This window comes from Apodemus sylvaticus, chromosome 15, assembly GCF_947179515.1.
Source record: "Apodemus sylvaticus chromosome 15, mApoSyl1.1, whole genome shotgun sequence".
In the NCBI taxonomy this organism is placed as follows: Eukaryota; Metazoa; Chordata; class Mammalia; order Rodentia; family Muridae; genus Apodemus; species Apodemus sylvaticus.
In genome coordinates, this window is record NC_067486.1 from 82,835,265 (window position 1) to 82,863,108 (window position 27,844).

A 27,844-nucleotide genomic window follows, 5' to 3' on the forward strand; every position below is an offset into this window, starting at 1 on the left:
TGCATGTGTACACATACACACACAAGTATGCCACAATTCACATGTCAGGGGCAGAGGACAGCATTTGTTTGCATCTTCTGTCCCATTGAGACAAGGTCTCTCTTGTTCCTGTTGCTTCGATGAATACCACTGAAAGCAGCCCTACAACCTTCTAGCAGCACCGCAAACCCACCACGGCATCTGTGCTTTCTTGGTTTGTTACTGTGTTTTCTAACACAGGTTCTGGGGCTTGCTCTTGGGTCAGCAGCTGAACCACCATCCCTTCCTCAGTTCCTACTTTCCTAGTTCCTGAGCCACACACTGCCATGCAATGCGTAGTTGAAACCTTTCCGCCTTGTGGATGTAGGCATTTGTGGTGGCAAACATCTTAAAATTCCTTTTGCCGTGCCCCACATAGTTTCTGAATACTGCTTTTTTTGGTTTTTGTTTGTTTTTGTTTGTTTGTTTTCTGAGACAGAATTTCTCTGTGTTGTCCCGGCTGTCCCGAACTCATTCTGGAGACCCCAACCTCACAGAGAACTCACAGATATCTGTTTCTGCCTCTCAAGTGCTTGAGATTAAAGGTGTGAGCTATTACTGCCTGGCAGTATATTATATTTCTATTTTTTTTAAATGATTTATTTATTTTATATGAGTATGCTGTAGCTATCTTCAGACACACCAGAAGAGGGCATCAGACCCCATTACAGATGGTTGTGAGCCACCATGTGGTTGCTGGGAATTGAACTCAGGACCTCTGGAAGAGTAATCAGTGCTCTTAACCGCTGAACTATCTCTCCAGACCCTGTATTTCTATTTTCATACATCTTAAGAAAATTTTAATATTCCCCTTTTAATTTCTTCATGAACCCACTAGTTGTTCAGGGGCATACTGTCTAATTTTTATTTACTTCTATAATTTCCACAGTTCTTCTTGTTGGTTTCTAGTTTTGTGATCAGAAAAGAGATAATTTTGATTTCTAAAAATTCATTGAGATTGTTTTGTGACCCGCTCACGGCTGACACCGGTGAGCTGCACACTCTGAGGAGAGGATACGCCCTGCAGCTGCTGGAGGGAATCTCTGTAGGTGTCAGGCTATTTGGTCTATTCTATAGTTTAACTCTGATGTTACACTGTTTGTGCCTGGGTAATCTGTCTCCTGGGAAGCTGACATCCCAGCTATTATCGTGTAAGATACTATCTCTACCTTTAGACATATTACATTTGCTTTATGCATTTGGGCAGTGCTGTATTGGATACATGCACTATCAATAGATGAACTGAGACTTTTTGTTTTGTTTTGTTTTGCTTTGTTTGGATTTGGTTCTTTTTTTGAGACAGGGTTTCTCTGTATAGCCCTGGCTGTCCTGGAACTCACTCTGTAGACCAGGCTGGCCTCGAACTCAGAAATCCACCTGCCTCTGCCTCCCAAGTGCTGGGATTACAGGCGTGAGCTACCACCACCCGGCTGAACTGAGACTTTTTATCAGTATACAATGATCTTCATTTTCTCACAGGCTTTCTTTCTTTCTGAAGTATCTTTTCTGAATCCTTCACTTTCAACCTATGACTTTACACAAGAAGCAAGTAGAGAGACCACCTCTTACAACTTTAAAGGGGTTCCTTTCCCTACAGAGACTTTTTCCTGTAGATGGAAGGTGCTGTCAGTCTAGCATACTGCTAGCTTAATTTTTTTATTCTGAGACAGGGTTTCTCTGTGTATCCCTGGCTGTCCTGGAACTCACTCTGTAGACCAGGCTGGCCTCAAACTCAGAAATCCGCCTGCCTCTGCCTCCCAAGTGCTGGGATTACAGGCGCGTGCACCACCACTGCCCAGCTTGCTAGCTTAAATTTTAAGTGGACACAGTAGTGCAGTTTCTTCAGCTATGATGTCCATTGGTGACATACTGGTTGTGTCAATGGTCCAGCTCCTGGGTGTCTGTGATGCAGTTGTGTGGCACAGGTTTGTCAGGGATCAAGCTGTTGCTTGGCAGAATGCTGAGCCACAGACAGTATACAATGATCTTCACCCACCCACAGTGGGTGCGGTTGTCAGACTGAGTTTGTGTACTTGGGGGCACTGTGGGTTGGCAGCTAAGGAGATGGCTCACAGGGGCAGGGTGAGGCTGCCACCGGGTTGGCTATCAAGTCACGCACAAGTGTTCACAGCATTTCAGGCTTGTGGTTATATGTCAGTTTCCACTCTGTTCCCTGGTGCCATATCAGTCTAGAAGCCAGAGTCGTGACACTTCTGCTAGGTCTATATTTTGAGAAGCTGGGGTTATGGTGCTGCAGCTGATCCTAAGTGTGATGGAATAATGGCAGGTCCCCAGAACAGAGACACAGAGCATCTGTGATGGAATAATGGCAGGTCCCCAGAACAGAGACACTGGGCATCTGCTGGTTCCCAGGGTGAGACTCACTGCACAGGTAGGTTCAGAGTCTAGATGACCACAGATATTTAGGCATAGTGTGTGTTTGGGGGGGAGGGGTGTAAAAGACATGAGCTCTTAACTACGGCAGCTCTATGAACCCCAGACCACTCTGAATATCTCAGGTTCGGTGAGGGCTGTGGAAGTCTCTCGAGAGACAATAGGGACTCTGAGGTCTCCTTGTAAGCAGACAGTTGCCTTGGTCTGAGCTGGGAGAGGCAGAATGCAGCCCTTTCCTCTCTGTGGTTTTGGGTTTTGTGTCCCTCAGGGATCCTGTTGTCTCTACCCCTTTCTAAAGATTGCTAGTCTCTGCAGTCACTTCTCTACTGCCTTCTTTGTAGAGAGAATGAGTAAAAGGCACCCTGGCCATCTTGCCAGCATGTCCTCTAGAGGACATCAGCAGAGATGATGAGGGCCAGCACGATGACCGCAGAGAAGGAACCAGACACCAAAGCTGATGACCTGAGTTCCATCCCTGTGACCCATAAGGTGGAAGGAGAGACTGACTACCACGGGCTGTCTGTCCTCTGACTTCCACCATGGCATGCACAAGCCTAAACATAATACAAAAATTAAGAATCTAAGAAAGGGGGCTGGAGAGATAGATAGTTCAGGTGGTTAAGAGCACTGACTACTCTTTCAGAGGTCCTGAGGTTGAGGTTCCCGGCAACCACATGGTGACTCACAACCATCTGTAATGAGATCTGATGCCCTCTTCTGGAGTGTCTGAAGACAGCACCAGTATACTCACAGAAAAGAAATACATAAATAAATCATTAAAAAAAAAAAAAGAAGAAGAATATAAGAGAAGTCTTCAAGCCAGGCATGACAATACATATGTATACTCTCAGCACATGGGAGGCTGAGGCAGAAGGATCATGTAAGTTGGAGGACAGCCTAAATTATAAAGTGAGTTCCGTCCTACCCTGAGCTACACAGTAAGACCCTGCCTCAGAGAGATACAGGGGAAGGAGCCATCCACAGTCTTCAAACTCACAGTCACTTAGCCTCTAACTTAGAAAACCAGGAAAAGTCATAGCATAGAGCCAAGCACCAGGGGAAGAAGTAATAGGATTAGAGAGAAAATAAATAAAGATGAGTACAGGTAGGGAGGGGCCACAGAACTGTGGAGGCTCAATAAGACCAGCAGCTCCTCCTGATCAACAATGCTAAACACAGGGAAGCAATAAAGTAAACAGTGACCAAAAGGACTTACGCTTCAGACAGCAGAACACTGAAACCATGGCACTACGAGCCACACTTCTACCCTGCAAAAAGCGCAACTCAGAGAAGGGCACGTAAGGGCCACACCCACTCAAGGGGTAGCTGCACCCTGAGTTTTGTTTTGTTTTGCAGTACTGAGGGTTAAGACTCAGGGCCTGCTGCAAGCAGGACAAACACTCTCACCGCTAACATACATGCTACATGTTCTGCTTAAATCCTTGCAAAAACAAAATATACAAAGTAATCCAGCTCACTGTGGTCATCTGACCATCTTACCAAACACAGGAAGACATGACACTAGTTCTGTATAATGTCTTCCAGAAAACCAAAACTAACAGTAAATAATAATAATAATAATGGTAATGATAGTAATGATTAATAATACTAGCAGTTCTAAATTAATTCCCTAAAACACAAACCAATATCCCTCATGCCTGGTCTACATAGCAACTTCCAGGCCAGCCAAACATACCTAGTCAGACCCTATCTCAACAAAACAAAAACAAACACAAAACAAAACAACAATAACCAAAGTCCTTAAAAAAAATTAGCAAAGAATCCATTGTTACAAAAGAATATATGCTACTATCCTACAGTTTATCCCAGGAGTGGGAAGCTGATTCAATATTCAAAACTAAATTGATATAAACACAAAACACTGAAGAAAATTGCCAAACCATACTAGATGACAGAGACCACACTGGGGAAATTCATTATTCTATGATTTTTAAGAAGATTTCAGGGCTGACAAGATGGCCCCAGAACACATGTAAAGGTAGAGGAGAGGCCCAGCTCTGCAGAGCCACCCCCTGACCCCACATGCATGCTGTGACTGGCGTGCACACACACACACACACATACACACACACTATGCACTCACACACAATAATAAACTGTAAAAAGTTCTCAGGAGGTATAATCATAACACAAAATAATAAATTTGATTTTAACTTTTGCTCTTTAAAAAATACTCTTAAGGAGAGCAGGGCGTGGTGGCCCACGCCTGTAATCCCAGCACTTGGGAGGCAAAGGCAGGTAGATTTCTGAGTTCGAGGCCAGCCTGTTCTACAGAGTGAGTTCCAGGACAGCCAGGGCTACACAGAGAAACCCTGTCTCAAAAAAAAAAAAAAAAAAAAAAAAAAAAAACAAAATAAAATAAAATTAAATTAAATAAAAAAAAATACTCTAAGGGCTGAGCATGGTGGTTGTCTTAGTCAGGGTTTCTATTCCTGCACAAACATCATGACCAAGAAGCAAGTTGGGGAGGAAAGGGTTTATTCAGCTTACACTTCCACGTTGCTGTTCATCACCAAAGGAAGTCAGGACTGGAACTCAAGCAGGTCAGGAAGCAGGAGCTGATGCAGAGGACATGGAGGGATGTTTCTTACTGGCTTGCTTCCCCTGGCTTGTGCAGCCTGCTCTCTTATAGCACCCAAGAATACCAGTCCAGAGGTGGAACCACCCACAAGGGGCTAGGCCCTCCCCACTTGATCACTAATTGAGAAAATGCCCCACAGCTGGATCTCATGGAGGCACTTCCCCAACTGAAGCTCCTTTCTCTGTGATAACTCCAGCCTGTGTCAAGTTGACACACAAAACTAGCCAGTACAGTGGTGCAGACCTTTAATCCCAGCATTTGGGAGGTAGAGGCAGACAGATCTCTGTGAAAGGGAGGCCAGCCTTTGTCTACATAGTGCATTTCAAAACAACCAAGGTTACAAAGTGAGACCCTGTCTCAAAACATCAAACCAAACAAATTAAAATACCAAGACGGGCTGGAGAGATGGCCTGGCAGTTCTTCCAGTGGTCTCAAGTTCAAGTCCCAGCACCTCTATTAGGCAGCTCTGAACTGCCTGTACCTCTCACAACCACCTGTAACTCCAGCTCCACAGAATCTAACATCCTCTTCCAGTCTCCACAGGCACAGTACACGTGACCACACACACACACACACACACACATACACACACACGAGAAAACAAGTTATCTTGAACATTACATACAACTATTTGTTTGTGTGTGTGTGTCCTTGGAGATGGAGTTACAGGCAATTAATAATGAGCCTCTTGACATGGTGCTGGGAAGAAGGGAACTCAGGTCCTCTGCAAAAGCAATAATAGTTCTTAATCACCAAGCTATCTCTCCAGCCCAAGTTATGAAAAATAATATAAGATGAAAAGATAGTCACCTAGGGAAAATATTTACAAATCATATCTGGTATATCTGGTAAATAATACCTATGAAGAGGGAAGATACAATTCAGTGGTAGACGGCATGTCGACTCAGTCCCAGGGTAGAAAGGTACAATTGATATACTGAATTAAAAAAAAAAAACCTGGGGGCTAGAGAGATAGCTCAGCGGCAGCTAAAAGCACTGACTCTTCAGAGGTTTAAAGTTCTTCAGAGGTTCTGAGTTCAATTCCCAGCAACCACCTGGTGGCTCACAACCATCTGTAATGATATCTGACTCCCTCTTCTGGTATGTCTGAAGACAGTGACAGTGTACTCACATAAATTAAATAAATAAATAAATAAATAAATAAATAAATAAATAAATAAATAAAATAAAGACTGGACTGGCAAACACACACCCACACCCACACAATAGATAGATAGATAGATAAAATGTCTTTAAAAAGTTTTTAAATATGTATCAGACATGACAACACATGTCTATAACCCTAACACACAGGAGGCTAATACAGAAGGATTGCTGAGAGTGACTGACACAGGAAGTTGAAGGCCAGCCTAGGATATATAATAAAACCCTGTCTCAAGAAACGGAGTAACTAATAAAGTCAGTGCTGATGCTGTGCTGAAACCAGCTTGGTGGTCCAGCACTCGCCTAGCATGCAGGAGACCCTGGGTTTGATCCCCAGCACACATCAAAAAAGTGTTATTATTAGCCGGACAGAGTGAGTCACAAGTGCAACTCCAATACTCTGGAGGCTGATCCTAAGTTTGGGCCTAGCCTGCACTACATATAGAGCCCTAGCCCGTACTACATATAGAGCTCCTGTGGAGAAACAGGAAAACAACAAAATGAATTTTAATTTTTCCAAATAAGACAATGACAAAAGACATTTAAACAAAATTAAAACTAGGTAAAAAAATATTTAAACAACTACGTGACCCTAAAACAAGTGGTTAGCAAATGAAAGCACAGTCTTTGGTCGCTGTCATTACAGAAGCTCTGTAATAGAACGCCGCTGTGGACTACCATGGCTAAAATGGAAAAGCTGACGGTAATTCCTGGAAAATGTGTGAAGCAGCAGAGACTGCCACACTCTGTGATGGGTTATAAAGTGTGGTGCAACCACTGTGAAATAAAGTTTGGCCATATCTTTAAAAAACAGTCCCAAACTGGAAACAACCCAAACATCTATCAGCAGCCGAACAAACAGCTGTATATGCCCACACAATGGAGCACGCACACTACTGCAGAGGGCAGGGAGGACGGACGGACGACACACGCTTCAACGGGAATGGACCTCAAAACAATCAGAACGGGTAAACACTCTGACTCTATTTATACAAAATTCTAGGAAATGCTAACTGACCTCCTGGGAATCCAGGGAAGGGAAGTGTAGAGAAGGGGGAGGGGAGGCATACAAAGGGGAACTCAGGAGGGGAACTCTGAGGACAATGTGCCCACTGTGCTGAAGACACTGTGGTGTATTAGCCCAGGGGCTGCAAATTATCAAGCTGTTAAATCTATAATATGTCCAGTTTATTGTATACAAATACATTTCAATATTTATAATATGTTCAGTTTATTTTACATTTCAATTTTCTAAAATGTAACAATTAAAACATGTTTTTATATATAAAATACACATATTCATATACATATGTATATACATATAAATATACATACATATATCTGGGCTAGAGAGATGGCTCAGTGGTTAAGCACACCTGCTCTTCTAGCAGAACACCTGGGCTGGGTTCCCAGCAGCCACATAGTGGCTCACAATCACCTATAATTCCATCTCTAGGGGATCTGATACCTTCTTCCGACGTCTGCAGGTACCAGATACACGTGTGGTAGATACACATACATGCAAATACAGCACCATACACATGAAAATAAAATAATAACAAATAACTTAAAAAACAAACCACAAAGCACCCTCTAGGATGCACCACAGTAGACAAGCAGGAAAGGGTGCTCACTTACGGCCATTAGAGATTCGAGTCAAACCAAGCTCAGACCAGACTCTACTGAGTAGCTACAGGTTAGAAAAGACATACAGATAAAACCAAATGCTGCCGACACTGCCCCTCTGAAACGGAGGTTTCTGGGGAAGGCACAGCATGGCAACCCTGGGAAAGTGGCAGTTTCTTGAAAGTTAAATATGAACCAAAGTATTACCCAGCAGCAACCCCATCTTCCAGGTCTCGAGAGATGAAAACTTAAGTGCAAACAAAAGCCTATATATACATATAAACGCTTAGTTTCATTCATAATCACCCTACACAGAAAAACGCAAATGCCTCTCCTCCAGCAAATGGGCTACAATGAGGAACAAGCTATTCCCAAATCCAAGTGTGGATTAATTTCCAGGAAATTAGTGTACATAAAAGGGTATGTGATGTACTGTTCTGTTCATGTAATTTTGTATTTATTCTTTATTCGTGTAATTATTAACATTTATGGAATACTCCAGAGCAGTCTGGAAAGGGCAGAAGCGGAGCTAGGGAGGAGAGACTGGTGGTTACTAGGGTCAGAGGAGAGAAAGGGCCTCACTCTCAACAGCCTGTGGAGGGGCTGAGTTGTCTGCAGCCTGACGCTGCTATAGTCATGTTAAGCCTCACTGGTCCCAAACACTGCTGCTACTACTGAAGTGTCTATGAATCCATGCTGAGGTCAAGGTCAGATGGAAGCCCATATGGAGGTACAACTCAAGACCCCAGCACTTGGTGGCTGTTGCAAGAGGATTTCAGGCCAGCCTGGGGTGCACTAGCAGACCCTGGGGTGATACCGCACACAGGGTCCCGCCTGATGTGGCTAAGCAGTGACTCCCTTCCTTAGAGTGCAGGATGAAAAGAGCAACTGCAGTGGAGGAGCCTGCAATGCCACCTCTGCCACCCCGCCAAGGTCAGCGCTCAGTGAGGAGGCACAGGGATGACGTACCAATGATTTTATGTGAAAATATAGCCAAGTTATCTTTGTATTCTTCCTCCCTAAACCCAGGGCCTCAGTGTGATCATGAGGCAAACAAATGATAAATCAGCTGAGGAGTGTTCTCCAAAGTGCCAGCCAGACTGTGGTGCCTCACAGCTGCCACGGTTATCAACAATACAGAGGGTGAAGGCTGGAGAAACGGCTCAGCACTTAAGAGCACCGACTGCTCTTCCAGAGGTCCTACATTCCAGGTCCCAGCAACCACATGGTGGCTCACAGCCATCTGTAATGGGATCTGATTTCCACTTCTGTTCATAACAGATCAGTCATAAACATAAAAATAAAAAATTAAGAATAAAGAAGTAAAGGAGACTTTCAAGAGTCAGGAGGCTGAGGAGACACAAGAAGAGGTGCAAGGAGAGGTCCTGGGATGGAAAAGGACATTAGGCTCACTTCAGGAGCTTGCATTCAGCGGATTTCAGTCCTCGGTGGTGCCTAAGATCTCAATGAGAGAGAGAGAGAGAGAGAGAGAGAGAGAGAGAGAGAGAGAGAGAGAGAGAGAGCTCTCTTTTGTGTGCACTAACATGCTGGGCCCCGCTCACCTGGCCATCCACTGGAAGGTTATATTGAAATAAAACATACTATGCAATATATTGGGGTAATTTTCTTGTACTTGGGTTAATGGCATTTAATGTGCCATTAATATAGGATAAAAACTCAATTCTTGTTCAGACATTTCTGGCTTTTGAGCAATCTCTAATTCTGCTTAAGGTCACCATAACAGACTTAACACCTCATTTTGTTTATTTTGTTTTGTTTTGAGACAGAGTCTCACCACGTGTTTGTTGTTGTTTTTAAGACAAGACATTTATATGTAGCCCTGGCTGTCCTGGAACTCACTATGTAGACCAGGCTGATCTCCGACTTGCAGAGATCACCCTACCTTTGCCTCTTAAGTGCTAGGATTAAAGATGTATGCCATCACGCTTGGATATTTGTTTTATCTTAAGGATATGGGTGTCTGCCTCCATGTCGTACGTATGTGTAGCACATGTATACAGTACCCATGGAGGCCTAAAGAGGGCACTAGAAGCTCTGGAACCAGAGCCATGAATGTGCTGGGAACTAAACCCAGGTCTTCAGAAGAGCAGCAAGTGCTCTTGCCCACCCACCAAGCCATCTCCTAGCCCCACAGGGGCACTTCCTTTGCATACATACAAAACAGTATGCCAGGGAAAGGTCAGCTTGTCCCCTTCAGCCCAGGGCACTTGCCATGATCCCCTGGTGTGTCAGGCCTGAGAGAATTCAGCCAAAAGCAGAAGCACATCGGATACACATGAAGGTGCAGGGTCCTCCCATCTCCCACCCGTCAGCACCTTCCAGGCTGGACCTAGGACAAGGAAGGCCCGGCCCAGACAGCTCTGATCTGAGCAGAGGACGCTTGCACGGGGGACATCAGTGGCAGCAAGGCTCGGATGTTCAGTGCTGGGCCCACACTGTAGCCTTGGCCAGTGTCCTGGCTGCCGCAGCCAGTTCAACATGCTCTCCTCCATAGAGCTGTACTGCAGCTGCAGCTGCGGCCTTGAGCTGCCCAGCCAGATGACTGGCATGTTGCTCAGTGCTTCAGCTTAAAACCCAGGCATCCAGAACTGAGCACAGCCCTCTGTTTGTGAAGTGTGGGGTGATCAGCATATGGCGGGTTCCGTACAGCCCAGAGATCAGCCTCCAATACTTGTTTAGTCATGAGTTGGACAGCTCACTGCAAAATACACTTTTGTGTCCTTGGCTCTGGGGCCACAAGGGTGGAAGCTGCCTACAGAGCAACTTCAAATGAGAGACCTCAAGGCTTCTGAGGGGTGGTCCTCCATAAATAATACCATGAGCAGAGCCCTTTCCCTTGGGATGGCCTGCCTCCGTGTGCTGCAGCAAAGCTGTGCTCCCTGGCCATAAAGAACTGGACATACTCCCAGACAGGGCGCATGTGCTGCAGCTCTGGCCTCCAGAGACCTGGGTCTCTACTATGACAGGCGCTGTGCTCAGCCCAGGAAGGACCCCGGAAGCTGGACTGCCCCAACCACATCCCTTGTCCATGCCCATGCAGCCCCTCCCTGCCCCAAGCGCACGGGAAGCAGGTCTGTAGAGGTAACTCAAGCTGCACAAAGAAACCATTCCTGGAATGGGGCTCCATTTGGAGACTCAGAGTCAAAGGCGCACTTCATTGCTGCTTTCCAAATCCCGAGCATTGTCAGGGCCTTTCCCCTTTGAAGCCTCGCTGAGTGATTGAAGCGTCTACTTTCTGAGGGGCAGATAGCACTGGGCCAGTAATCTGACTCTAAGCCACGGGATAAAGGTAGTTTGTTTCCTCTCAGCCTGTCTGTCAACACCTCCTCAGTAATTAGCCCTAATTATTACAAAGGGCCAGCCTCCCATTCGGTTATTAAATCAGAAATGGTATCATGGCCGGGCATCTGTCAACGCCCCAACTGGCGACCTTCGATTCATTGAATCCTCTGTCAGTCTCCACCTTGGGAAGTACCCAGGCAGGCAGGGAGGCAGTAGCTTCAAAGCTACAGAACCCAGGAAGCATTCTGGGACAGTAGGGAGGCAAAGGGATGGCAGAAAGATAAGAAAAACAGCAGAAAAAGTGGGTGCCTGCAGCCCAGTGCCAACGTGGGAACTGGCACCTTCCCAGAGGCCTGGAGGGCACACTCCAACCACTGTCTCACCTTGCTAACTCTAGGACTGACCACCAACAATCTGAATGTGTAGACAGGCACTCTTTCCCAAGAAGGGCAAGAAACCCCAGGCCTACACTGGGGCATCTTCCACAAGAAAGCCAGGCAGGTTGCAGTATTGGCACACAGCTCAGCCTGAAGCCCTTAACTAGATTGTGTAATTGCACAGATGATCTCCATGCTGAGCTGACATCGTATTCCTGAAAGCAGTGAGCAGGCATGACTACCCCTGCAGCCCGAGCCAGAGCCTGACTTCCATGGCAGAGACCAACCACCTGCCAATCATTCTAGTTCTGAGGTGGTGCTGCCCCAGCAGGACTCATGCATGGCTTTACTTCCCTTGGGGCAGGGTCCAATCCCAGTCCTCCACACTCTCTGGTCATTTGTCCCAGGCCTCATTTCCCACTCCCAAAAGGCCCCAATGACTTAGAAGGGTGACGGAGACCAGCTACAGTCCCAGTTTCCCAACAGGCCTGCCCTGCTGGGTAGGGCAAGGATATAAGCAGACCATCTCAGCCCTCCCGCCAGCCCATGCTGCTACCTACCCTCCCAGCAGTGCCGCCATCAAGTCCCTGTCAAAGCCTCATGGCTACTAACTGTCACAGTGGCAAGGCCAGGCTAGTGGAGTAGTAGGAGTAAGTCCCAGGAGCTACATACACAAGGAAGTTCTCACCCTTGCTCTCTAGAAGCCTCTTGGTTGGAGCATGTGAGACACAGAGTACTGGTCAACCCTGCCTGTAAAGGCTTCCATCAGTTACTGAGCTAAGAGCTAATGCCAGAACAGAATTCCTGAGCCGCACAGCAGATGCACGGGGGTTCTCCAAGAACAGGCACTGCAAGCTGCACCCAAGGACATCTATCCACTGCTTAGGAGAGGCGTAAGAAGTCTAAGTGGTGTCAGGAAGGAAACCCGCTCTGAAGCACTTATGGGCAGAGATGGGAACCTGGCCAACACAATGCCTTTCAACAAAACACACAGAAATTGTTGCTTCTCTGCAGGAAGTGTGACCATCCTTTGTGTTAGAACCAGCTCTTGAGCCCAGTAACCAAAGTCCCTCGGAGAAGGTATCCTTAGCCATGGTGGTGGGGACACTGTCCAGCAGCTCCAGATATCCAGGTCCCTGCACTGTACAGTCACCAGGGACAGCCTGTGGTAAGGGGGGAAGTCAGACATCCTTCCCTCTGCTGGTGGCTCACTTACCACAGAAGAGTGTGACAAATATACACACCGTGGCTCTTAGCGTGCGGGCCTCAACCACCCGTGGCCTCCAGGGCTCAGAGTCTGCTACAGAGGACACTGAAGCTCAACCAACAACTAAGGTAGCTCATGGCTGCTACTGTCCTAGAAAGCAGACTAGAGAGCAGGCTGCCCACAGACACAGTGATCCCAGGACGTGAGACGCAAGCACTGCACAAGCTGGGCGACCAGCACACCGGTGCCCACACCAGCGCCCACACCGGCACCCACACAGGTGCCCACACCAGCACCCACACCAGCGCCCACACCAGTGCCCACACCGGTGCCCACACCAATGCCCACTGCACTTCCCTCTCTCCCTGGGAACAATTGTGGTTTAACATTAACCACCATGAGGAGGAAGGCGCAGGTGGACATTTCTCTACCACAGAGTCAAGACTTCTTATAAAGCCAGCTGACTCAGGAGAGACCGTACCAGAGTACAGTCATCAGAGAGCAGTGAGTGGCTGAGGCAGGACCCAGTCTGTGCTCCATGGAAAAGGCAGAAGAAACTGAATCCTCTGTCAGTCAGGATACAACAGGCTGTACTCTGGCATGTACATGCACACACACACACACTCCTACCTCGGTGGCCTCACACATGAAAAATTTATTGCTTGCTCGGATTACATAGCCATTATGGTTGTCAGAGTCTCTGCCCATCACAAGCCTTGACAGCAGACCCTCCCGTATCCCAGTCACACTAACAAGGGACTCCAGGCTTAATGTCAAAGGCAACACATGAGACTTTAGGAAAGCAGGGCAATGCCTTTGAACCCTCCTGTAGGGAAAAATTCTTAAATAATAAATGAAATAAGCCCGTGTACAGAACAGCTAAGAACAGCCTACTCAGTACAAACTAGAAATTCCACACCTCAGCACTGGCCCCAAAACCAAGGCCCCAAGGGGCCCTGCACACAGTACAAAGGGCTGTCCACAGCACTGCTGAAAACTAAAAAATGAAATAAAAACCATCTTGGGCATTGTTTTGGGAGTACCCCAAATTATTAAGCTGATGTCCCAGTCCCCACTGTATGGCAGAAAATCATTGCATCTGAATATTGTTTACTTTAGGTAAGGTATCTTTTGGGTAGGCCTGATCCAACATACCCGGTAGATAAGGACATAGAAGTACATTCAGAGGAATGTTTGGGCAAGGACACAGGGAAGACGGCCATGCACAAACCAAGGGGAGGCTTCAGCAAAAAACGCTCCATGCAACTGAACCTTGGATTTCTCTACTCCAAAATGTGGGGGAGACACATCTCCTCTGGTTTGAGCACGCGCACTGAATGTGAATGGCTACTTACTCAGGACTAAGGAACTCAGATGTGATGGTTTAGAAAGAATGGCCCCCACAGGCTCAGAGATTTCAATGCTTAGTCACGTGGCACTATTTAAAAGGACTAGAAGGATTAGAGCTGTGGCCTTGTTGGAGGAAGTGTGTCACTACGAGCCCAGAGCCCATGCCAAGCCCAGAGTTCCTCCCTCTTTGCTTACAGATCAGGACATAGCTCTCAACTACGAGGCTGGGTGACGAGTATCGCCTGTGATCCACGGTTCCGCTTAGCATCAACTGACTGTAGCACCTGCAGATGGGGGACCTGTTGGTAAGTGTTTCAGAGATACAGCAGTAAGCAGGGCACATCTAGTTCATTCCAAGACACATGGGTGAACAGCAAAGGACAGGTGCCCACTCAGGTTACTGAGATTTTAAAGTTCTGGCTGATGCTGACTGAAGCTGTAAAATGGCAGTTTTACTCGCCCAGTCCCTGAAGTCGGCTCTTTAACCCTTCTATTTTGTTGTTCATAAAGTGATGAGAGTCACAGGGGCTTAGGCCCCTGCCAGGGCACAGTGCGCATCATCCACATCTCCTGACCAGCAGTGAGGACAAACGAAAAGCATTTTATATCCCCACCAACTGCACGAGGGAGCCCACCTGCCATATCCTTTGTAATTCTGGACATGCAAAACTTAAAATCTTAGAACTACTCTTGTTCTTCTGCAGAACGGCTCTAGTTTGGATCTCAAATGCTCTGAGAAGCACATGTGTTAAAGGACTGGCCCCAATCTTGGCTCTGCTAGGAGGCGGCAGAACCTTGGGTGGGATCCCAGGGAAGGTTTCAGGTCACAGGTGTGACCTTGAAGGGGATCCTGTGACCGCTGCCCCTTCTTTCACCTTCTCATCCTGGACATGAGGTGAATGGTTTTACTACATGTTGCCACCATGAACTACCAATAGAGGCAGTTGTGACCCCAAACTTTTCCTCTTCATAAACTGATTATCTCAGCACTTGTTAAATAGGAAGCTAATAATCATTTTTATTACATTTAAAAAAAAAAATGTCCTTTCTTCCTCAGCGCTGCCTACGAGGTGGCTGCCATCTGTTTTGTAGCATCATGGCTGCCCTCCGGGCTCCAGGGAAGCTGAAGATTGTCAAAAAGAGGACCAAGAAGTTCATCAGGCAACAGGCAGACCGACACGTGACAATTAGGAAACCCAGAGGCACTGACAACAGTGTGTGGAGACGATTCAAGGGCCAGATCCTGATGGCAACACTGGTTACCAGAGCAACAAGAAACCCAAGCACATGCTGCCCAGTGGCTTCCGGGAGTTTCTCGTCCACAAAGTCCACAAAGGAGCTGGAAGTGCTGCTGATGTGTAACAAACCTTACTATGCCGAGATTGCTCACAAAGTGTCCTCTAAGAACTGAAAAGCCATCGCAGAAAGAGCAGCACAGCTAGCCATCAGAGTCACCAATCCCAACGCCAGGCTACGAAGTGAAGAAAATGGATAGCTTGTGTGCATGTTTTGTGTTTTAATAAAATCACAAAAAAAAAAAAATGAAAAAAAATGTCATCTTTAATTCATCTGGAGCGTGTGCTGCACTGATGTAGGCACCCTGCTCCACTATATTCCAGAAAGCCAACCAGTTATTAAGTGGTTTTATTGACATTCATTTGAAACACCAACAAATGTACCAAATTTTCAACATATATGGTTCTAAATGGTTTATTTCTCTCTATTCCAATATCCAGGTACTTCAAAAGTTGCAGCTTTACAAAGCACTCCAATGTCTCTGAGGACTTTATTGCCAGTACTTTCTGGTTTCCTTGGAGATTGTTCTTTTAAAAACCTATTGATAAGGCCCATGGCCTATTGTCTAAAGATGAGAAGTCAGGGTATTTCCCAGGGAAGTTAGCAGTAAGCACTAATCAGAGGCATGACTGTCATCTTGTCTAGCTCCAGAAGAGCCCTCCTTCTAGGTCATCATTCCTAGTGGAAGCTGGGGTAAACGACGCCAGGCCCCGCTCACAGGCCTAATCTGACACAGCCTTCTCTCTGAAGACAAGATCCCCTGGGTCACTACTGCTGGAAGCCGGCTGCTGTTGCCACTGTTGCTGACCTCACTAGAGACAAACTACGCTGTTTTAATTTTTTTAATTTTTATTTCATGTGCATTGGTGTTTTGCCTGCATGTATGTCTATGTAAGGGTGTTGGAACCTCTAGAACTAGAGTTATAGGAAGTTGTGAGCTGCCATATGGGTGCTAGGAATTGAACCAGGGTCCTCTGGAAGAGGCCAGTGTTCTTAACTGCTGAGCCATCTCTCCAGTCCTGACAAGCTACTTTATAATGGTCTGGAAGACCACAACCCAATCTTTTGTTCCACCTACAGATACCCAGGGGCAGACCACCTGGTCACTGTAACTACAAGGCCTCCTTTCCTCAGAACCCAACACAGTAAATGGACTTCTAAAGTCCCAGATTAATTTTCTAGGTCACCTAGACTCTGCTAAATGTTCTCAAGCCTGCCAACTGTAGATGCTGTGCAGTAGACCTTCAGACATATGGCAGACCACTATCCAAGCCTTCAAGAGATGTCCCAGGAAGATCAGGGTCAGCAGGAGTGATGGCAATTTCAAGTAGAGGGGAAGACAGATGCATTAGGAGCATCACAGCAAGAGCCAGTGAATAATTCGACAAATCATCCTGGAGAGCCATTCCAGGGTCCACTACCAGTCACAGGCAGGCTCAGTCACAGCCAATTAAAGAAGAGAAAGCAGTCCATTCTAGCCATGAGCAATCACTGGAGCAGCTGGGAAAACTGGAATAGAAGCCTAGTACTCTACAAGATCATCTCTGTTATCAACATTCCTAGCTGTAATGTACATGGGGTCTGTGCTTTGAAATAATTCACAAATAAACCATCTGGACCCAAAATATCTTTTAGTAAGTAAACAATGCAACAACCTGTCCCAAGTTTCCTCGGATGTTTCTTCATCATGGCCTCCTCTGAAGCAGCCAGCTCTATTTCCAATCTACGGTTCTATTAAGTGTCTAGGAAGGTTTCTTCTTGTTGCTTCCACAACAGTAAAACTGAACGAGTGATGCTCTTTTCTAAGCACCAAGTAGGCACATGCTGTGCACTGGGCAGCTGTGTCCGTCCTCCGATCAACTCGGCTCTCACTAAACACTCACCCTTGTGCAGAACTGGCCTCACACTGCTACCTGCCCTTCTCTTTACCTAGAGCTCTCAGGAGTCAGATCCCAAGGCACCCAACACCTGGCACTCCTTTCCCTTCTAGCTCCAGCTCTTCTAACCAGACCCTCTCACCTTCATAGGCTTCACTGGGAACCACTACACACCTGTGACACTTGACTCAGCTGGGCTCTGCTGACATAATGGGTACAGAATTTCTGTTCACAAAACAAGACTGTCAGCAGCCACCACACACTCAGCAGTTAAGTCAACTCGTGTTTATTGAGATCAGCACTGCTTCCAGGAACACATATCTATGCCAGAACCCTGACATAGAGGTTCTCTCTCTCTCTCTCTCTCTCTCTCTCTCTCTCTCTCTGTGTGTGTGTGTGTGTGTGTGTGTGTGTGTGTGTGTGTGTGTATGTGTACTCTGCAGAGCAGGGATAGGCCAGAGGCTTTTTTCAACATAACCAGGTGTAGTGACAATGTTGCCCTGTAAAAAGGGCAACAACTAGAGTTGAACCTAGCAGAGGCATAGATCCTACCCTCCTGCGTTCAAACCTCCCAGCTGCCCAGGGCTTCAAATAAGCCACAGGAAGTATGGTTCTCAGCCAAGATGTCATCTTATCCCTCAGAAGGATGAATATGTTTTGCTTCTGCACTGCTTCCAGAAATGAAATCCAACAAAGTATGCAGTGACAGATGAGTGGTTTTTTTTAAAAGGCAGTATATACATATAATAGGTTATTTAACCATTTAAAAAACAAAAACAAATTAAAAAACAAAAACAAAAAACAAATTCAACACTGTTAAGTAAATTAAACAGGTAGAGACAAGAATGCCACATGCTTCTGTATTTGTATGTGAAGACTATCAGAGTTGATCTGATAGAAGCAGAAGGTAGATAAAGGTAATAAGACAGGAAAGACCAGAAAGAGGAAGGAATCTTAGATACCTTCCACCACATAGTGTGTGCTTAAGAATTGGCAATAGCTGGGTGGTGGTGGCACACGCCTTTAATCCCAGCACTTGGGAGGCAGAGGCAGATTTCTGAGTTCAAGGCCAGCATGGTCTACACAGTGAGTTCCAGGACAGCCAGGGCTACACAGAGAAACTCTGTCTCAGAAAACAAAACAAAACAAAACAAAAAAAAAAAAAAAAAAAAAAGAGTTGGCAATAACATAGTTCATGAGAGGAGTGTAAATACAATCCCATACAAAGAAATTATCAACAGTTACTAAAAGGAAATGGTAATCACCAGATTGAATCATATACATCTCTATATCCAATTATACTACACTCCATAGATATACCATTTTAAAAAAAGAGAAAGGTTTAGTTCCAGCACTTAGAAGACAGAGGTGTGGGCTTGAGAGTTCAATGCCAGTCTGGTATATATTAAGTTCCAAACCAGGCAAGACTACATAGTGAAACACTGTCTCAAAAACAAAACAAAACAAAAACCAACCAATATATTTATAAAAGAGCACTGGCTTCCTTCTTTCCATTGCAGCCTAGCATCAGAAGTCAGAGAGCAGAGCAGAGGCAGAGACACCAGGGTTACATGTCGGGGCTACATCTAGACACGGTGCTTTAAATAATCTGATGGTGGCTGATCTACAGAGCCTTTCCTGTAAAACTGGCCAAGTGAAACAGCACTTCCAGGAGTGGGGTAGGAACTCAGCTAGGAGCCTAACATCCCAGTAGGAGCAGGGAGAGCTCATGTGCCTTTCCAACTAGCTATCCAGCCATGGGGTAGGTGGAGTCATCTGTAGATATCACTGTCCTGTCTGGGAGCTGGGGGACTCCTTCACTACGCACAGGACTTCATCTCAAAAGGCACTGCTACACACCTAGAGCGTGTTCAGAACACAGGTCTAAGGAGCAGGGAACAGGGTGGCTCCTGTGGAATCTCTGGGACACTGTCCACCCACCATGGGATACCTAGCTACAACTCTCTTGGTCTCCTTGTCTCTGTTTTCTGAGGTTCTAAGTTTCCCAGATTAGCTGACTCTAGCTTCCAAGAAGAGGAGTTAACAGATTTTAAAGGTACTGAGACAAGTTGGGGGGCTGCCTCCTTTAGATGGGAAGCAAGTTGGCCTCACAGCATTACAATAAAAACTAAATGCAAAACTAGACTGGGTCAGGGACTCTCAGGGTCTAGGGGAGCTCTCTTTGGCCAGGCACTTCTGGATATAGGGCTAGACCTTAACCAAGCAGGGTTTGGAGGGAGCAGCTAAGGCGGGTCTCCACGGAGGACGGATATGGAGGGCTAGGGCTTCTGAGAACACCTAAGTACTGCCTGACTGTGGGCAGCCGTGGTGCCACTGGTGGCTGGCTTGATGTGAAGGCAGGATAAAGTGGCATGGTACTTGACAAAACTGTTTTGAATAACTTCTTCAAGATCCTGGCAGAAGAGTTCCTAATCATCAGGCAAGGTACCTACTGCGGTATGGAGCGGCCCAAGCCCAAAGCAGGCCTGTCAGTCAACTGCGGTTCTCACAGACTAAGCTGAGACTGTCCCAATAGTGTTCAGAGTGGAAGACATATAATCACGCAGCTGAGCCAAAAAAGCAGTTTAGTAGTCATGGAGAGCCATCAAAGGTTCCAGGGCAGAGCCAGGAACCCAGTGGACGTCTGTCCTGAATAGCCAAGGGTCTGGTATGCATCCAGCTGGAGGGCTCCTTTCTGCAGGCTTACTGCCAGAAGAATCATTAGTTGTACAGTTCTGCTCCACGGCGGTACATACACACATGGGGTTCCCACAGTAGGGCCTCTCAATCCAGGAATCTGCCAAGGGGTCATGTCGTGAAGTACCATCCATCTGCTGCCAAGGGTGTGCATTGGCGAAGTTGGCTGCCATCTGGACAGGGTTACCAGGGCTCTGCCAATGGCACCTGCCATGGAGCAAAGGAAGGGCGTGCCCACAGAAGACCTGGTGTGGACAGAAGAGGCAGGCACGGCACAACAGGCCAAGGAGCAGCTGGGCAGGGTGGGGCAGACTGCCATTCCAGGTAAATGCTGAGGACCGGAGGGGCTGAGCCAGTAAGAGTCCAGGGACTGTCAGATGCAGGCCACCATCCAAGGAAATCTGTCCAGAAACAAGGTGGGGAAGAGCAGGGGCCAGGCTCAACCATCAGCACTAACTGGCAGGAGGAGGCAGCGGGCAGAAGACCCTCAAGGACCTGACTGGCTGCTCTGAATTGGGGGAAGGACCCAGGAGCTGGCCCTGGAGCTTGGAAACAGACAAACGCTGCCTATGACTTCCAAGGTGTAATGACAGATGCTGTCAATCCTAGAAGGGACCAGATCAGAACATCAGGGGATTTTAGGGCAATGACAGCAGCAACCGTCATTTGTCCCATTTGTACTGAACGCTGACCACACAACACCCACAAATTGGGTACTATTACCATTGCCAAGAAGAACAGCAAAGTAATGTGTATGCAGTCACACAGCAATTAGTAAATGACAGCAGAGGAGCAGACCCTGGCTGCAGAGACAAGCTTAGCCACAGATCAGAGTGGAATGAGCGGGTTCCGGCCGGCTGCCTGAACACTTAACAACAGAGCACCAAGCACTGCTGGCAGACAGAAGCAGGCTGCCCTGCTTATCTGTTTCCGCCTGCTCCCAGCATTTCCAGAGAGACCACCTGCAGACAAAGCTACCCAGTCCTGAGCACTGTTCCTTCATCCTCATCCCAGTCAATAACCAAGCACTCTCACCTCCAAAAGTGAAATTCTAAGATTCTACTTGGACACCTCCTCCTGTTACCACCAGCACATGGCTGAGCCCGGAAAACTCCTTCTGTGGTTGGACCCACCCGCATTCCAAGCTGTGGTCACCAGAGGCCAGACAAGGAAGGAGGACAAGGAACCCTCCTGGGCTCTCGCACTCTGCTCCAGTCTCTCTAGGGAGGGAAGCCCACCACTCGGAGAGCCCCTCTCAACTCTCTTCATCCCAATTCCCCACAAGCTCTCTCCTAGGAGCACCAAGTCTTGCGTATGTCTTCACACCTGGTTTTCCATGCATTTACCCCAAACCCAGAGTCAGTTTCTCTAAAAAGGTACAGCAAGATTCCAATCAAGGTAACAGCACCTCCAAAGTGGTTTGCAACACTAAGCTGTCAGCAGCACCAGCACCCACTTCTGCCACCCAAGCATTTTAGAAAATCTTAGATAGACCCCTTGACTCACACCTAAAAGGCTAGCCCTTGACCTGGGATTCCCACCACAATCATCAGCCAGATCCTGTCTTCCAGTGAGTAGTTCCCATAAGCCAGGCCCCAATCCCCAAAGCTAGGTTGCCCACAAACACCATGCTGCATGCCCAGAGGCCAGTGTGCCACCAAGACTTCTTGCCCCAACTGCGAACCTTAGATGTCATCTGCCTACTCACCTGCATGCCTGAGTGCTCCTGACAACCTATGAGAGAAGAGCCCCGGACCCTTAAGAGGCAGCCAACTGCTGCTTCTTCCTAACTGAGGTGGTCACTAATCGCCAGGAGGGGCCGCCAGGGTCAGAGGATCCTCTCAGAGCTTCATGGTCATCTCATGCCGCCCTCTGCATACCTGTCTGCTGGACTCTCTCGCTTCTCTCCGCCTTCCCTGCCTGGCACTAGCTAACTTTGCTCCTTTTCCCGGATTGGACAACAATCTACGAGAAGACGGAGGGTCGCGGCGCGTGGTAATCTTCCTCGGAAGGCCGGGTAATACCCAATAGGCCGGCTGAGTTCTCTGCTCCCGAGACCCAGGAGAGCCGGGAACAGAACTTGCACAAAGTCAAAATGCTAGTGGAGGACCGACTACGTGCACCGCCCGCCCGCACGCCAGAAACCGCCATGCAGGATATTCAGATCTTAAGCTCCCGGACAACGAAGCCCACCTACCTAAGACTGCGCCAGGAGGGGCCGCCAGGGTCAGAGGATCCGCTGAGGAACAGCAGGCAGAGGGGCGTACTTCCGAGGGCCGGATCCTACAGCCACCTGCAAAGGGAAGAGCAAGAGCGAGATCAGCTGAGCGGGGGTGGGACTCCTCAAGACACAGCCCCCACCCTGGCGCCCCACCTCGCGCCGCCACACAGACCCCGCCGCGGAGATCCGAGCCTGACGCAGCCGGAGCCGAGGGGTCCTGCGGGCACCTCGTCGGCCACGCCCCCTCGCGTGCACGACCACCCGACGCACCCGCTCAGGCGTCCCGCACGCCCCAAGTTAGCCTTCCCGCGGGGCTGCGCGCGCACGCTCGGCCCGCCGCGCCTGCGCCCTGAGCAGCGAGGCCTCGGGCTTACAGGCGTCCATACCGCGCCTGTGCGCCTGCGCGACAGCGCGGGAGGTGATGGGAGCGCGCGCTCGGTACTGAGGCCCCGTGCGCAGGCGCTGGGTGATCCTGCGTCCCCCCTGGAGCAGGAGCGGTTCTGTTGCGTTCCCAGTCCTGGAGGACTGCCCAGGGCTGGCGTGGGTCTAAAGGCTAAGGGTGTCATCAGGCCCCCGGTACTGCGTGACTGTTGAGCCTTCAGGCCCGGGCAGTATCTCTCTCCCTGAGTGGCATGTGTCTGTGTTTTTGTGTGTGTCTTGCCCCGCCATTTGAATGCCAAGCAGCTGCTGGCCGGCTCACTGCGCAGCACTGACTCTTTAGAGAGGCCAGGAGATGAGCCTATGAACCCCTCACATGTATATGCATGACTTGTCCCTGTAGTGCCTCTGCGTTCCTGCAGTGTCATCCATCCCATAACCCAGACATGTGTTTAGACCGGCCTTGGACCAGGAACAGAAGGCTTTGCTGCACCCCTTCTGAAAGCAAGCACACGCATAACACACCATCTCCCTGTTTTCCCTGCTCTGGTGACTCCTTTCATGAAAGATCCCTGAAATGTTATCTGCTTTTACACCCAAACTCATTCGCTTTGATCCTTGAAACGGGAATCAAAGATCACATTGTACCTTCCAAGGGTCTGTGGGCCTTTCAGTAGCTTGGGCCAAAAGCAATAAAAGTGGCACCCAGCCAGGAAACACCTCCTTGAAGTGTGAATGAAACTTGACTTTTTTTTTTCAGTTGTATTAATTGACCTAATTGACCTCATAATTTAAACTTCCTCCCTTAAGGGAAGGGTTGCTTCTGTGAATTCCGATCACCCTCAGGCCCAAGCAACTTGAGCCAGTTAACAGAGAGTAAACAGCAGACTTGGGCAAAAGACCACCCAACCAAGGCCCTCCTACACAGGCCTTTTTCCAAATTGCCTTTTGGGTTTTATTTTAGGGCATCACCGCAAATGTCTATGACAAAATCTAACGTAGTAACATTGTAAAGCATACAGTGCAGTAGTAATATTAATAAATGTATTCTCAAGGATGTGCAGCTGTCTCCACCATTTCCAGAACTATTTCATCACACTAGAAACTATCCATTAAGCACCCACTCCTCATCTCCGAACCCTGAGCTCCCACCATTTTGAGTCTGAATTTGACTGTGTACTCCATGTAAGGTGCTCAAAAAATGTTGTCCGTTTGTGGATGTATTTAATTTCATATATTTTCAAGGTTCATCCATGCTGTAGCATGTACCTGAATTGCCTTCTAAGTGCTGACTGAGAGACTAGAGAGAAGGCACTGACTGCTCCTGCATAGAATCTCCAGTTTGCTTACCAGCACCTACTATTTAAATCATGCTTTTTAACTTTAAAATTTTTAAATTTGAATGCCGGAACTCTCTGCTGAGTGTCTATGCCACCTACAACTAGGCATACGTATGCCTAGGTGAAATGGAAGGATCCACATACTGGCACATGGTATGATTCCAATCAGGTGTTAGTATGGGGAAGAGGACATGTTTGTGTGTGTGTATGTGTGTGTGTGTGTGTGTATGTTTCTGCAGGATGTTGAAGGAGTGTGGTGCTGCCAGAGTGATTGGTGTGACATGCTGTTTCTGGACAAAGAATGATGCTTCCCTGTGAGCTTGCTGAGTGCCCTGACAATGGTGACAGAAAAGCTGTTTTGGACATTTGTTCCTGACCCACCTCTGCTTGCCTGTATCCCAGACTGGACAAACTGCCTTGCCTCAAGCTTTTAGACCTTGTGGAACAGAGAACATGGAGACTGTGGAAACTGACTTAGAAAAGTTAATCAAGCCGGGGCAGTGGTGGCGCACACCTTTAATCCCAGCACTTGGAGGCAGAGAAAGGCAGATTTCTGAGTTCAAGGCCAGCCTGGTCTACAGAGTGAGTTCCAGGACAGCCAGGGCTACACAGAGAAACCCTGTCTCAGAAAAAAAAAAAAAAAAAAAAAAAAAAAAGAAGTTAATCAAAAGGAGAAGTTAGAATGATTCTTCTCTTTCCTTTAATGTGACCAGTTATTCTGACTTAATTATGGACTGGTCTAGAAATCAATCCAATATTGGAAATACCAATGATGAAAACAGCTCAAAATTTCTATTACCCAACTGAGTTAATCTGGAGTGTAGTCTACACTCTTACTGCAGAATAAGTGTTTTCTATCAATTCTCAAAGCTACCCCCACCCAATACACCTGGTGGCCAGAGTTTGTGTTTGATCTTTGCCACTTAGCTGCTGAATTGAATACCTGGGACATTCCCACAGACAACTTTAATCTCATTGCTTTTAACTTTTGGACCTTGTATCTTAAACAGACTGGTTGCCTTCACACAGGATCGCTGTCAGCAGCTCAGCCATTTACTGTGGCAGTGTTTCATGGCTGTGAAGAAATGCATTGAGTGCATACTCACATGTCCTTTGTGGCTTTGGTCTGGATGGGAAAGAATGTGCTATAGAAGGCTGGTAGTCAGGGATGGTTAAGAGTGTTCTTGAGCTCCTATTGACCTAAGACAGAGACAAACACCAAAAAGCTGTGTTTGTTCTCCAGGACAGGTAAGGAGTGATAGAGACACTGACCTAAGACAGACATGGCTGTCTAGCCACTCTGTGCCGTAAAGGCTATCATGGAAAACAAGTAAATCTTGTGCCCCCCCCCCCCCCTCCAGCTCATCTTTAAAAAAAAACAAAAAAGGGGAAATTGTGCCCTTTCCCCAGGCTTGAGTAGGCTAAACAAACCCCTGATGGTTTTACAACCTAGCAGGAGTCTCCTGGCCTCCCTGCATTTGCAATTTCCTACCTGAGCTTTGAGGAGTTGACCGCCTGCAGAGCTTGCTTTGCAACTCAATCCAGCTGAAACAAAGGATGGGTCTGCGGGCTCTCCCTATATAAATGCAGAGCTGAAAATTAAACTTTGAGCCTTGATCAGAAACCTCTGTCTTGGCTCCATCCTTCTCTCACACACACACACACCCCCAACACACACCCTGTCCTTTTTCATTTCCAGCCTCCCTTTCAGGTACGAGCTCTCCTTGGCCGCTGGACATACTTTCCAAGGTGTCTGATGACTTTTCTAGTTTCTTGGGCACTGAGCACATGCATGGCTCACATATTACATGCAGGCAAAAACACTCATCCACATAAAAATGAGCATTGTTTTAAGCCAGCCTTTAATCAGGAACTTGGGAGACAGAGGCAGGAGGATTTCTATGAATTCCCACCAGCCTGGTCTATATACTTAGGCATCTGTATCAAAACCACCCAAGCCAGGTAGTGGTGGTGCACGCCTTTAATCCCAGCACTTGGGAGGCAGGGGCAGGTGGATTTCTGAATTCGAGGCCAGCCTGGTCTACAGAGTGAGTTCCAGGATAGCCAGGGCTACAGAGAGAAACACTGTCTCAAAATACCAAAAAAAACCAAAAACAAAAACAAAACACCCCAAAATAAACAAATAGCTGATTGATCGCTCTCTTCTGAGTGGATACATCTTATCACTCCTCTTGACACTGAACTGTTTGTTCCTTTGGCCATTGTGGGTGTGTAATAATAGTGCTGTGGAATCACTGTGTCTTAGGGGTTCTATTTGTTGGTTTCTGCGCAAATGTCCTGTCTGCTTGCGGCGCTCACTCGCACACACCATGGGAATGCGGTGGAGCCGTGGGCCGCAATGAGATACACCAGGTCAAACAGTTCCACGTGGGACTTTATTTAAGATAGAGAAGGGGTAGAGGGCAGGAAGGAAGGAGAGAAAGAGAGAAGAGAAAAGAGGACGGGGAAGAAGCACTGCCCGGTTATATACTGGTAGTGACATAATTACAGGTAAAGGTAGGCTATGGAATTCTGGGTAAATGGCAGCTGTTGCCTTGGCAAGAGACCTATACATTGTCTTAATTGTCGCTTGTATGGGGTCACAAGCTTTGCAGGCCTCGGGTACCTACACTATTGCCTTGATGAACACCATGACCAAAAGCAAGTTGGGAAGGAAAGGGTTTATCTGTCTTACACTTCCAGAGTGTAGTCCATCACTGCAGAGGCCATGGAGGGGTGCTGCCTACTCCTTGCAGCTTGCTCAGCCTGCTTTCTTATACAACCCAGAACCAACAGCCAAAGTACGGCACCATCCATAATGGGCTGGGCCCTCCCTCATTGGTCAGTGAATTGGAAAATGCCCTAAAGACCTGCCTACAGCCTGCTCTTATGGAGGCGTCTTCTCAACTGCGGTTCCCTCCTATCAGGTGAATTTAGCTTATGTCAAGTCGACACAAAACTAGCCAGGACACACTGTAAAAGATATTTGAGTCCCTGGTTTCAATTTATAAAAAGAGGTGTGGGGCCTGGAGTGTCTGGTGTGTCTGAAGAGAGCAATGGTGTACTCATACATATAAAATAAATAATTGTTTAAAAAATATATTTATTTTTTTATTTAATGTGAGCATTCTATCTGCATGTACATCTGCAAGCCAGAAGAGGGCAGCAGATCCCATTACTGATTGTTGTAAGCCACCACGTGGTTGCTGTGAATTGAACTCAGGACTTCTAGAACAGCAGCCAATGCTGTTAACCACTGAGTCATCTCTCCAGCCCCTGATTTGTAATTTTTAATTTAAAAAATGTATGTGTTATGATTTGGGGTGGGGTGCAGGGTTTGAGACAGAGTTTCTCTGCATGGCCCTGGCTGTCCTGGAACTCACTCTATAGACCAGGTTGGCCTTGAAATCCACCTGCCTCTGCCTCCCAAGTGCTGGGATTAAAGGTGTGGGCCACCACCGCCAGGCTTGGTGAGTGATTTTCTTTTTTTTTTTTTTTAAAGATTTATTTATTTATTATACGTAAGTACATTGTAGCTGTCTTCAGACCAGAAGAGAACTCTTAACCACTGAGCCATCTCTCCAGCCTCTGCCCCTTTTTTAAGATTTATTTATTATTATATGTGTAAGTACACTATAGCTGTCTTCAGACATCAGAAGAGGGCATCAGATTTCATTATAGATGGTTGTGAGCCACCATGTGGTTGCTGGGATTTGAACTCATGAACTTCAGAGAGCAATCTGTGCTCTTAACCACTGAGCCATCTCTCCAGCCCCGGTGCGTGCTTTTCAAAGCCTTCTACCACCAGCCTCCAGGAGCCTAAGTCTCAAACCCTGGACAAAAGGCTCTGGTACCTATTTAAGATATCAAAGAGGAGCTGGCTGCCCGGTTCTTCCTGCTCCCTTCGTCCCTACCTGATAAGGGTGTGGCTGGTATACTCCTTCCCTCTAAGTCCCCAGTCCAGGGGCTGGGCTGCCCCTCCCCCACAGGCTCT

The 27,844-nt window shown here is 47.4% G+C and overlaps 1 protein-coding gene and 1 pseudogene across 3 annotated transcripts in view; one reads left to right on the top strand and one right to left on the bottom strand.

The window, feature by feature from the left end:
• Gnb1l (G protein subunit beta 1 like) overlaps positions 1–22,482 on the bottom strand; it is a 70,104-nt gene extending 47,622 nt beyond the window's left edge. The window contains exons 1-2 of one of the 3 annotated variants that reach the window (XM_052158229.1): positions 22,305–22,482; positions 22,109–22,204 (exon numbers count right to left, since the gene is read on the bottom strand). The gene's annotated coding sequence lies outside the window, so the exon portion shown is untranslated. The remainder of the gene's footprint in view (positions 1–22,108; positions 22,205–22,304) is intronic. The other 2 variants (XM_052158226.1, XM_052158228.1) reach the window with 2 other exon arrangements.
• Positions 15,116–15,536, top strand: LOC127665678 (60S ribosomal protein L32-like; annotated as a pseudogene).
• Positions 22,483–27,844: the final 5,362 nt, after the last annotated feature.